The following is a 10,425-nucleotide window of genomic DNA, read 5'->3' as shown; positions in this document are numbered from 1 at the left end:
TTGTCAAACTATCTAAGGAGGCCACAGGACTGTATCTGGGACAAGAATGACATGATGACTGCAGATGACATCATACCCCTAGCCAAGATACAGCTGCCTTCTCAGCACAGACCTGCCAGTTTGGGAATCTTGCAGAGAGAAGTGGGTGGCACACAGCCTGGTACTGTCCTTAGGATGTAGCCACCAGAGGGAAACACTCAGCACCTGCAAAAAGTGCCAAAACCAGCACTGACACTGCTGTGAGCAGAGGTGGTACCTACAAGGAAGAACTTTTGTTTCTTTGTTAGTTGATTCAAAGAATTGTAAAAGAAGTTGAGAGAGGTGAAAGATGAACATGTGTTTCTGAGTGCATTCACACTCCCTAGATGTGCTCTGTGCCTTCTGAAAGGTGAGAAATGCCTTCTTCTGAAGGGCAGCGTCGCTCATGCTTGCAGAACCCCTTCTGAGTGCGCAGGTGAGATGCTCCCCAGGGCAGCTCATTTCATTCTGTGCATTTGAAGGCAGGGGCCAGACAGCCAAGGAAGGGTGATGGAGCAGGCAGAGGCTTTTGCAATGAACATGTCCAAGGAGGCTGAGATGAGTCTCACTGGGAAGGTGGGGTTGTTCCTGCAGTCACACACAGAAGTGTCAGGGCTCTGTCAGGTGCCCACAGCTGAGCTGGCCTCGGGCACTCCTCTTACACACAGGGCTGTTCAGAGACACGAGTCCTTCCCTTGCACACGCAGAGGCAGTGCACTGCAGGAGCCATAGTGTCTCTCTGAACTCCTGCTGCCACCCCCAGAGGCTGGGAGGCACCTCAGCCCTGCGGTGCTCGCCCTTCTCTGCACCCGTGGGAGATGCCCCGAGACATGAGGAATGGACTCAGGGACCATGGTTCAGGGAAGCACCTCCCAGTGCTGCATTCAGGGGGTTTCCCAGGGGATGTCAGTCTCTATGTGAAGTGACCCCAAGAGATGGTCTGTGCCACAGACCTTCGTGGCAACCCCAGGAATAGCTGGTGGATTTTGTGCTCACTCTGGTTCATCTCACCGCTCACACATGATGTGCAGGTTTATGCTTTGTCTGTACAATACAAACACGGACTTCTGACCTAGTCCTTTGTTGTCCTTCTGTGGAAGTATGAAAAACCTATCTGATCTGAGGTAAGAGGTCCATGCTGGAAATGGTGGTTGTTATTGTCTGGTCTGTGGCAATTGCCCTGGGGCTGCTTCCCCGGGGTGTCCAGCACACACAGACACAGCCCAGCCCATGCTTTCCTGGTCCTTCAGGTCTCTCACAGGAGCCTGGCTGTACAAGAACACTGCTGTGAGCCCCCACCCTACACATGCACACACTTCCACACTTCACTGGTGGTTTCTCTCCCAGACAATTTCCTGGGCATGGTCTTGAGAGCAACTCTGGAAGAAGACCTGAGCCTTCCTGCACTGCCCTGAGGAGATCCCCTTGTCTGATGGAAACGCTGTCATGAAGGCCAGCTCTGTCACGGATGTAACCACTGCCTGTCCCTACCTGCGGTCAAAGGACTGCCACACCATGGGACAGTGACCAAGGCACAAAACCACTCATATCTTAGACCAATACAAGGGCTCAGGAGCAGAAAGTGGAAGTGGAAAATGAGCAGCACTGGAAAGACCAAGTGGTTGTGTTTTTTGGAAGCACTACTGTGCCGTAGTGCTTTTCCCATCCACCTCTGCACACACGCACTAACCCAGCAGGTCGGGAGATGGCCTTGGAGGAATGATCTCAGAGAAACATGTTGCTGCAGCATCCTTTATCTTGTTTAAACAGAAAGGAAGCACAGGTCCTAATTTACACAGTCTCTAGGTCACACAAAATCTTGATAGTTGCATTATTAGAAAAAGGTCAAATAATGACAATTCTTTGTAGAGAACACCATGTAAATTAAAGAAAGCAAAAAAGCCCACCCAACCCCAACAAAAAAACAACAAAAGCTACAGATTATGCACTGGGATGTAATGATTTAAAATATGAGTGGTTTACAGAAGACAGGTACTTTATTTTTTCACAAAATCATTCTGTTATCATTTCCTCAGGGCATCCTTGATCTCCTGGTTCCTCATGCTGTAGATGAGGGGGTTCACTGCTGGAGGCACCACCGAGTACAGAAATGACACCACCAGGTCCAGGGATGGGGAGGAGATGGAGGGGGGTTTCAGGTAGGCAAAGATGCTAGTGCTGACAAACAGGGAGACCACGGCCAGGTGAGGGAGGCACGTGGAAAAGGCTTTGTGCCGTCCCTGCTCAGAGGGGATCCTCAGCACGGCCCTGAAAATCTGCACATAGGAAAAAAGAATGAAAACAAAACACCCAAATGCTAAACAGGCACTAACCACAAGGGGCCCAGCTTCCCTGAGGTAGGAATCTGAGCAAGAAAGCTTAAGAATCTGGGGGATTTCACAGAAGAACTGGTTTATGGAATTGCCTTGGCAGAGTGGTAGGGAAAATGTGTTGGGAGTGTGCAGGAGAGAATAGAGAAATCCAGTGCCCCAGGCAGCTGCTGCCATGTGGACACAAGCTCTGCTGTCCAGGAGGGTCCCGTAGTGCAGGGGTTGGCAGATGGCAACGTAGCGGTCATAGGCCATGATGGTGAGAAGAGAAAACTCTGCTGTTATCAAGAAGAGAAAGAAAAAGCTGTGCAGCGCATCCCAGGTAGGAGATGTCCCTGGTGTCCCAGAGGGAATTGGCCATGGCTTTGGGGAGAGTGGTGGAGATGGAGCCCAGGTCATTGAGGGAGAGGTTGAGGAGGAAGAAGTACATGGGGGTGTGGAGGTGGTGGTCACAGGTGATGGCTGTGATGATGAGGCCGTTGCCCAGGAGGGCAGCCAGGTAGATGCCCAGGAAGAGCCAGAAGTGCGAGCTGCAGCTCCCATCTGTCTGCAAATGCCAGGAGGAGAAATTTGGTGATGGAGCTGTCATTGAAAATTTGCTTCCACTGGTCATTGGGCACTGTCCATGGAGGAAAATACATTGAAAAGTTAGGGTAGACTTCTCTGAGATAAAATCTACTCTGTATCTCTCAGCAACTGCCTCTCCCTTTTAACCAAGACCTTCGGCCAGTCCGTCCGGTGAGCTCAGGTTGGTGTTGGCTGAGGGTGCCCCATGGAGCAGGGGCTCTGCTGTGATCTCTGGAGGAGTCTGTCCTGCCAGACAACCACAGATAAATCGGAACACATGTGATCTGAGATTACATTCAGTCATGTTTCCAAAGAGGTTTTCAGCATGTTTGCAAACAATTCACCTGACTGCAGGGCAGACCTCTGGGGATTATTTTTGTTCAGACTGTTCTAGTTGTACCACCACACAAGGAGTGGTTTTAAGGCTGAAATTCTTGGCATTTCTGCTGCACTCCTAGTGAAAACTTCTGGGTCCTGAGAGGCCAAGGGTCTGTCCTGCAGTTCAGAGTGAGGAGAGTTGTTCTGTCCATCAACCCTGGTTTCCTCTGCTCTGTGTTGGCATCACTTTGAGCTGGATGATGATAGACAGATTTTCCCCAGACAAGAAACTGGACACTGCTGGGACTAGAGGAATCCAGTCTCCAAGCACAGCTCTCCAAAGCCCTCAGCCCCTCTCATCACACTGAGGAGGATCTCAGCTCTCCCCTCCCAGCCAGGGACACAGAGGGCTCATTGCAGCTGCCTGTGTGCAGATGCCCAGCAGCATTTCCATGGCCTTAGCACTGAGGTGTTTCCTCCCTGGGGCTGCTGGATAACACAGAGATGTCCTGGGAAAGCTCTGCCCACCTGGAGAGAAACCTGCAGCCCAGCACGAGCCCCTCAGAGCAAGAGTTGAGTGTCTTAAAATTAAGGTGTCCTGAAGAGAGAATTAGGTCCTTATTTTCCCCTGAGCCCACAGATTATAAGCAAACTTTACTCCCATGGACACATCTGCACAGCAGGACCCGCAGGGTTGGGCTCAGAAATGCAGCTTAACCCTGTACCCCCATCCCAGTAAGTCCAGGGATGACAGTAAGAGGAGTAGATACAGGAAAGCAAAAATGGAGAAATTCCTGAATGCTGGAACTGCTGGAGTGAGAAAGGGACAGGCAGTTAGGTATTGAGTAAATTTTCCTCTTCAAGGCTGAGGCTGCTGCAAAGGTGCCCCATGGCCTTCAGGGCAGAGGCTGTGTTGAGTGAGAGAGGAGAGCAGGGGGTTGCTCCATGGAAGGCATCTGAACTGAAGGACTTGGCAGGGAGGAACTCAAATCCCCCCTCCCATGGTGTTCTGGGAGCAAATCCTTTTCCCTCCCTGTCCATGTCTCTGATACCTGGGGTTTTCCCTGCTGGGACCTGCTTTTGTGTCCCCTTATCTCCTCCCTGTAAGTGCTGCCAGCCCCCATCCCACCCGCTGTGTGCTCAGCTCTGCCCTGCAGACCCCTCCTGGCAGCAGGACACTGCCCAGGGGCAGCTCTGTGTGTTCAGGGTCTCAGGAGCAGCTCAGAAAAGTGCTAATGAGAAAAGGGATCTGAGTGCCTTCTCCACAATAAAAAAATAATCTAACCATTCCACCCAGTCAAACAAGAAAAGAAATCTGAAAGAGTCGCTGCATTTCAAGTGCAGTCTTGACATACTTCTTCAGAAGGACCCTCTGCAAAATCCTCAGAATGATTTGGAGCTGTGAGCAGCACTGTCATTTCTGTGATGGGGGTCTCTCCTTCCCCCCACAGCTTCTCCCCACAGCACCGTGGGGAGCTCCCCGGGCAGGCTGAGTGCTGACCCTGGCAGGGCAGAGTCCCTGCCCCAGCACACAGCCCCCTGGGGTGCAGGGACCCTGCTGGGAAGGACAGCCCTGGGCACCCCTGCCTGCACACCCGGCTGCACACCCCTGCAGCCGGCCCCGCCAGAAGGCAGCCCTCATGCCCTGGCCCTCGCAGGGGGCACCAGGGAAGCCCCGGGAGCAGATCCTCCTCCTCCTCCTCTAGGCAGGAGGCAGATTCCTGGCGGCTCTGCCGCCTTCCCCAGATCCCTCCCCGAGCTGCAGCTGCATTGCCCTGCACCCCCAGACTTACTGTGGCCAGGGCCCTGACACTTTCTCCTCCTCGGAGCTCTCAGCAGCCTCCCAGCCCAGGCTGCCTTGAAGCTGTGTGTGCCTCACTGCTCTGCCCTGGGTGCCTGCAGGCAGTGCCCTCAGCCCTGCTGCGCTTTGCAGAGGAGCTGCTCCTGGGCAGAGCTGTCTCTCTGCAGCGCTGCCCACTTGCCAGGAGCTCCCTCCGGCCCAGGAGCCCGGCCCAGCTCAGCACCACAGCAACAGCCCAAGGCACTTTAATGACCCCTCAGGAGGGTTTGGTGCCAACTCCATAAACCTCAGACACTGAGAAGAACCTGGAAAAACCTCTGAAGAAATCAGAGTTAAATTGAAACTCCAAAGTTTCTTGTGGTTTTAATGGCTCCCACTGAGGGCCACTGCTGACAAAGCCTCCCCAGGCTCCGGTTAGAGAAGAAATTTGGAGGCAGTGACAACAGTTTCAGAAAAGCAAGGGAAAGGTGTCTCTGATGTTCAAGTAAACCTGAATGTGTTGCATTAAGGCAAAGTGCCAGGCCTTGTGCCCATTAACCAAATGGCCAAGCCACGACCCCCAGCCCCTGGGAAGGGAGATCCTGTCCCTCCCACATTCCTCAGGGCTCTTCCTGGGGTAGGGGGTATGGAGATGTGCACCTCCCAGGCTCCTGAGGATGCACAAGGAGGCCATGAGGCCCCCGTGCTGCAAGGGACTGTGCCTCCTCACAGTCATCAGTGGCAGGGACAACAGCCAAAGCTAAAATGATGATGGGGTTGACTTTACTGGGGGCTTTCAGCTTTCCCACAGCCCTCTGTCATCTCCACCACAGGCTGTCCTATGTGGTTGCATGCCCTGCGCCTTTTCCCCTGCAGGCTGTCCTCATCCCCCCAGCTTTCTCCCCTGGAGAATCTCAGGGGAGAAATCCCCTGTCCTCATCTCCCCCAGCCTTACAGCCATGAGGCTCCAGTGCTGTAAGGATTAGGTGTCTCCTGGTAGGCCTGCAGTTGATTTCTTGAAGGCTGGGGACATCCACCGTGCTTACCAGCCTTGCTCTCACTTGACAGTCTTCCTACCCTTACTGATATCTCTCCATCCTCATGGGCTGTTGGTTGGAATGCAAAGCTTTGGCTAATCCAGACTCTTTCTGGGTGGCCTACTGTACTTCACTTGGAGGGACGCTTCATGTAACTCAGTGTGACACAAAATCCTCATGTCCAGTCTCAACTTCAAAAGCTTCACTATGTACCATTCTTTCTCATGTTGTTTCCCGATTTAGAGAAAAACCTCCACCATCTCTGAAACACACTTCAACCGTCAGGATAGTCTGGGTGGCCATGCTCATCCTAGTGCAGACCTGTATGCAGGTAGCCTTGTTTGTGGTCAGCATGCACCACTGTCTTGTATGGTGTCCCTCGTAGTGCCCAGGCCCTTCTCCTCAGGGTCCCTGCTCAGCTAGTCAGGTCCAAGCCTGCCCTGATAAATGAGGAGATTATTCTTTCTCCTAATGCAGGACTGGACACTTCTCCTTGTAAACCTCAAGAGGTTTCTGTTGGCCAGAATCCCAGAGTTTCTCAGGTTTCCCTGGGCTGAAGCTCCATTTGGTCAGCTGTTAGTGCCTCTGTGCAGATAGCTCACCTTGATGGTGATGGTGTCTCTCACGTAATAACAGCCTGAGGAGCTGCAGGGCTCTACAGCCCCAGGTAGGAATTACCATCAACACAAGCTTCAAAACACCAAATGAGATCACAAAACAAGCAAAGTCAGGGTCAGTGGAGAAAGGGTAAATGACAGTTGGGCTGTTTGTATGTTAGACCGTGTTAGTGGAAAATATATACCTGTATAGAGACTGAAACAATAAGGATCTCTCCAGAAGCTGGTTTGAGGTCCTCCAGCTGTCTGGGACCTGGATCCAGGATTCCCTCATCCCCCCAGTTCCTCCACGCACAGACAAGCACACGCACACTCAAATGACTCTCTCCAGCACAGCATCACAGAACCGCTGAGCCTGGAATGCAGTCAGCTTCCACCTCCTCTGTCCTTCCTCTTCATGCTTGGTTTCTGTCAGGAGCTCCTTTTTCATCCATGCCATCCTCCTGCCACCTTTTCTTGACTTCCATGTCTGTGTGGACTGTTCTGGAGTGCAAAGAGGAGATCATTAACCATCAAACAGCTCTCTGCACCCCTTTCCTATCAGGGCTGTATCCCATGAGATTCTTCCAAGCAGGTCCTTCAGCAGGTCAAAGCCTGCTCTCCTGATGTCCTGCCCCTTGCTTTCTTCCTTTCTCTCAGCATCCTACACTCTACTTTCTCACCCTTGATTGTTACAGCCCTGAGCTGCTCTTCCTAGTTTGCAAGTATCAAGTCCTGCTGCAGGGCCCCTCACCTCACTGGCTCCTCAGTCACCCTTGTCAGGAAGATGTCACCAGTGAGCTCCAAATCCTCCTGGGTGGCTTGCACCTCTTCAGAGAGGCAGCTGGGACAGTTTCAGTCTGCCATGAGGTCCAGGGCCTGCAGGCATGAAGCTCCTTCCAATTGTCTGAAGAAGGCCTCATCTACCTGATCAAGAGGTCTGGAGCAGAAATCCACCCATCCTCCCACAGTGCTGCCCATGTTGTTCTGCCCTCTGATCCTGGCCTATCAGCTCTCAGCTAACTCACTGTTAGTCCCCAGGCAGAGCTCCATGCATTCCTGCTGCTCTCTCACACAAGGACAACCTCCCCTCCAGGTCCAGACCTGTGGCCTTATCAGTACCTGACTGCAAGACCCCACATTTTCTCCAGGTGCTGCTTTGAGCCACTTTCTCCCTCAAGCAACCAACTCACAGATCCTCTGGGCTCACCAGGCTCTAGTGCAGACATAGTTTCTCTAAATACCTGGCTCCCAAGACTCTCTTACTTACTGGTTAATCTGGTTTGATGTACACTACTGGTTCCACCCACTGACTTACCCACCAACATGACACATGCACACAGCTTGATCTCTCCAGTTGCTGGCCCTGAAGGTGCATGAGCCCCTTTGACTCGTGCTTCCCACTCCAGGGATGGGCCCTTGGACCTCTATCTGTACCAAGAGCAGACATCTCCTCACCCCAGAAAGTTGTGAAGGATGGAATTTCATAAGAAGACAGGACAGACTTTCAGTTGCATGGTGTGCATAAACCAATATACTGACCAGCCACATGACCAGCTCCTTTCATCCCCTTTTCCCCCTGTTTTCTGATGCTTCTTTCTCCCCAAACCACCTTGGTCCTTCCCTTTCCCTACCTTTGGTTCTTTCCTAGGCATGCCACAGCAAGCCTGGCACAATCCCCAGTGCTCTCTCTGGCATCCCATAAGGACTCTCAGACCCCCAGAAGCAGAAACCCCCACCCTCAGTCGGCAAGGTCACCCTGGGAGGCTCCTCCGATTGACCCACTTGTTAAATGTCACACCCAGATCTTTTGGACCTCTCTGTGAACGAGTATTTTTCACTTTGGGTTTTAAATTGTTTCTCTGAAAACAGGGTGATTCCTGTCCTAAGAAATGGAAATTATTTTTGTTTGTGGAAGTTCTACAGATTAGGGCAGATAAAAATATCCATGGATGTTATATGTGAAAAGGAGCACAGTTTGTCTGACTATGACCAGGTCCTGATGACATCGACTCCACAAGGCATTTACTAGCACTGATCACACATGAGAAGGACATAACATACATCTACCCTGATCACCTGGTAAGTCCTCTTCAGTCCCGTCCACCTCTGTTTCTGTGTTCCCTCCCTCAAAGTCTTTGTCATGTACACAAGACCCAGTGAAAAAGATTTTAAAGAGTCGGAAGTGCAAGCCAGGCCGACAATAACCATTTTCCAGTGGTTAAAACACACTGAATATGTCAAGCAGCAGTCATACCCTGAGATTAAAGACACCCTGGAGTATTTGAGGGCACATCATAGGAAGGATGACCAGGCACCTGTATTGGGCTTAAGTGGCAAGGTTTTTTTTAGCAGCGGGGAGAGGGGCATGCAGGGGTGACTTCTGTGAGAAGATGCCAGAAGCTGCCCCATCATGTCAGATGTGGGGTGCATAGGGTTAGCTGAACCCTGTTTGAGCCCAAGGGCTTCCAGCTCTGGATGAGATGCCCACATTGCCTCAGCTGAATTCCTGCCCTGCACAGGGGAAACAAATTCCTTCTTTATCCCTCCCTATGCATCCTTTTTTTGGTTTTGGACAGGAAAATTAGATTTTCCAGACAGATGCATTGACAGCTTTATCAGGCCAGACCATATTTTAATCAGTTTCTCTCCACTGTTGGGAGAGGTACATTGGTGATGACTTCAGATGACTTCAGAAACATCCCCAGGGGTGGCCCCGCTGCCTTTCGGGAGCTTTCAGTCCTCGAGCACCAGGGATCTCTCGAGGGACAGCAGCGGGGTAGAGAAAGTTGTGCCTTGGGATGGGCCGGGCTCCGGGGGCAGGAGGAGCTGATGGCAAGTGGGAAGCACTGGAGAGAGACAGCTCTGCCCGGGAGCAGCATCTCTGCGGAGCACGGCAGGGCTGAGGGCACTGCCCACGGGTGACAAGGGGAGAGGAGAGAAGTGAGAGGGATGTAAGACAGTGTGCAGTGGGAGGATGCTGAGAGTTCACTGGGGGACAAATCATCACAGCTCCTAACACGGTAAGTCTCTGGCTGCAGGTGGGAACTGGTAGAGTCTCTGGGAGGGTCCTTCTAGAGCTGGCACATCCCAGGGCTGATGCTCTCTGGAGCAGTGATTATCTGCCGAACAGTCGGGGGGACGGGGCATGTCATCTCCCTTTTCCTGGGCACGGCTGCAGGAGCGTGAAGCTGGGTGTGCAGCCAGGGGCACCCCGGGCTGTCCTTCATCACAAGCACCCCTGGTAGGGCAGGGTCATTGTGCTGTTGAGGGGGTGAAGCGTGGGTCAGGGCTGCCCACAGCTCCTGCTGACAGCCTGGACTGCTCTGGGGGGAATCCAGCAAGATGGGAAAAAAGGGAGGCTTCAGCTGCAAGGGAAGGAGCCTGTGCTTTCAGTTTGCTACTCTGGGTTGGCTGGGTAGAGCAAGAAGCTGGAGTGACTCTCACTGGTTTGGAGAAGGTACTGACAATGCAGATCTGTTTCACTGAGAGGTGAATGAATCTGGGAGCATCAGAGCAATTCCCCACGGTTTAGAGATCACCAGCATCACCAGTAGCATGCTAGGCAGGTTTTCTCTGCCATTCCTACCTGAGTTTTGAAGGACAGAGAAGGTCCTGGGCAGTGCCCTGCCCCAGGAGGTGTCTGCAGGGCAGAGCTGAGCATGCAGCAGCTGGGATGGGGTCTGTGAGAGCAGGAAATGGGAACCAAAAAACCAGGAAGCCAGCAGGCACAGCTCCAGGCAGCAGAGATGTGGGCAGGGAGTGAGATTTTTAACAGA

The 10,425-nt window shown here is 52.5% G+C and overlaps 1 pseudogene; it reads right to left on the bottom strand.

Annotated features, from left to right (window-relative positions):
• Positions 1 to 2,042: 2,042 nt before the first annotated feature.
• On the bottom strand, positions 2,043 to 2,989 carry LOC122153031 (annotated as a pseudogene).
• Positions 2,990 to 10,425: the final 7,436 nt, after the last annotated feature.

Source organism: Tyto alba, unplaced genomic scaffold (assembly GCF_018691265.1).
Source record: "Tyto alba isolate M040663 unplaced genomic scaffold, T.alba_DEE_v4.0 Super-Scaffold_15, whole genome shotgun sequence".
NCBI lineage: Eukaryota > Metazoa > Chordata > Aves > Strigiformes > Tytonidae > Tyto > Tyto alba.
The sequence above is the reverse complement of the archived record's forward strand: the minus strand, read 5'-3'. Positions and strand labels throughout refer to the sequence as shown.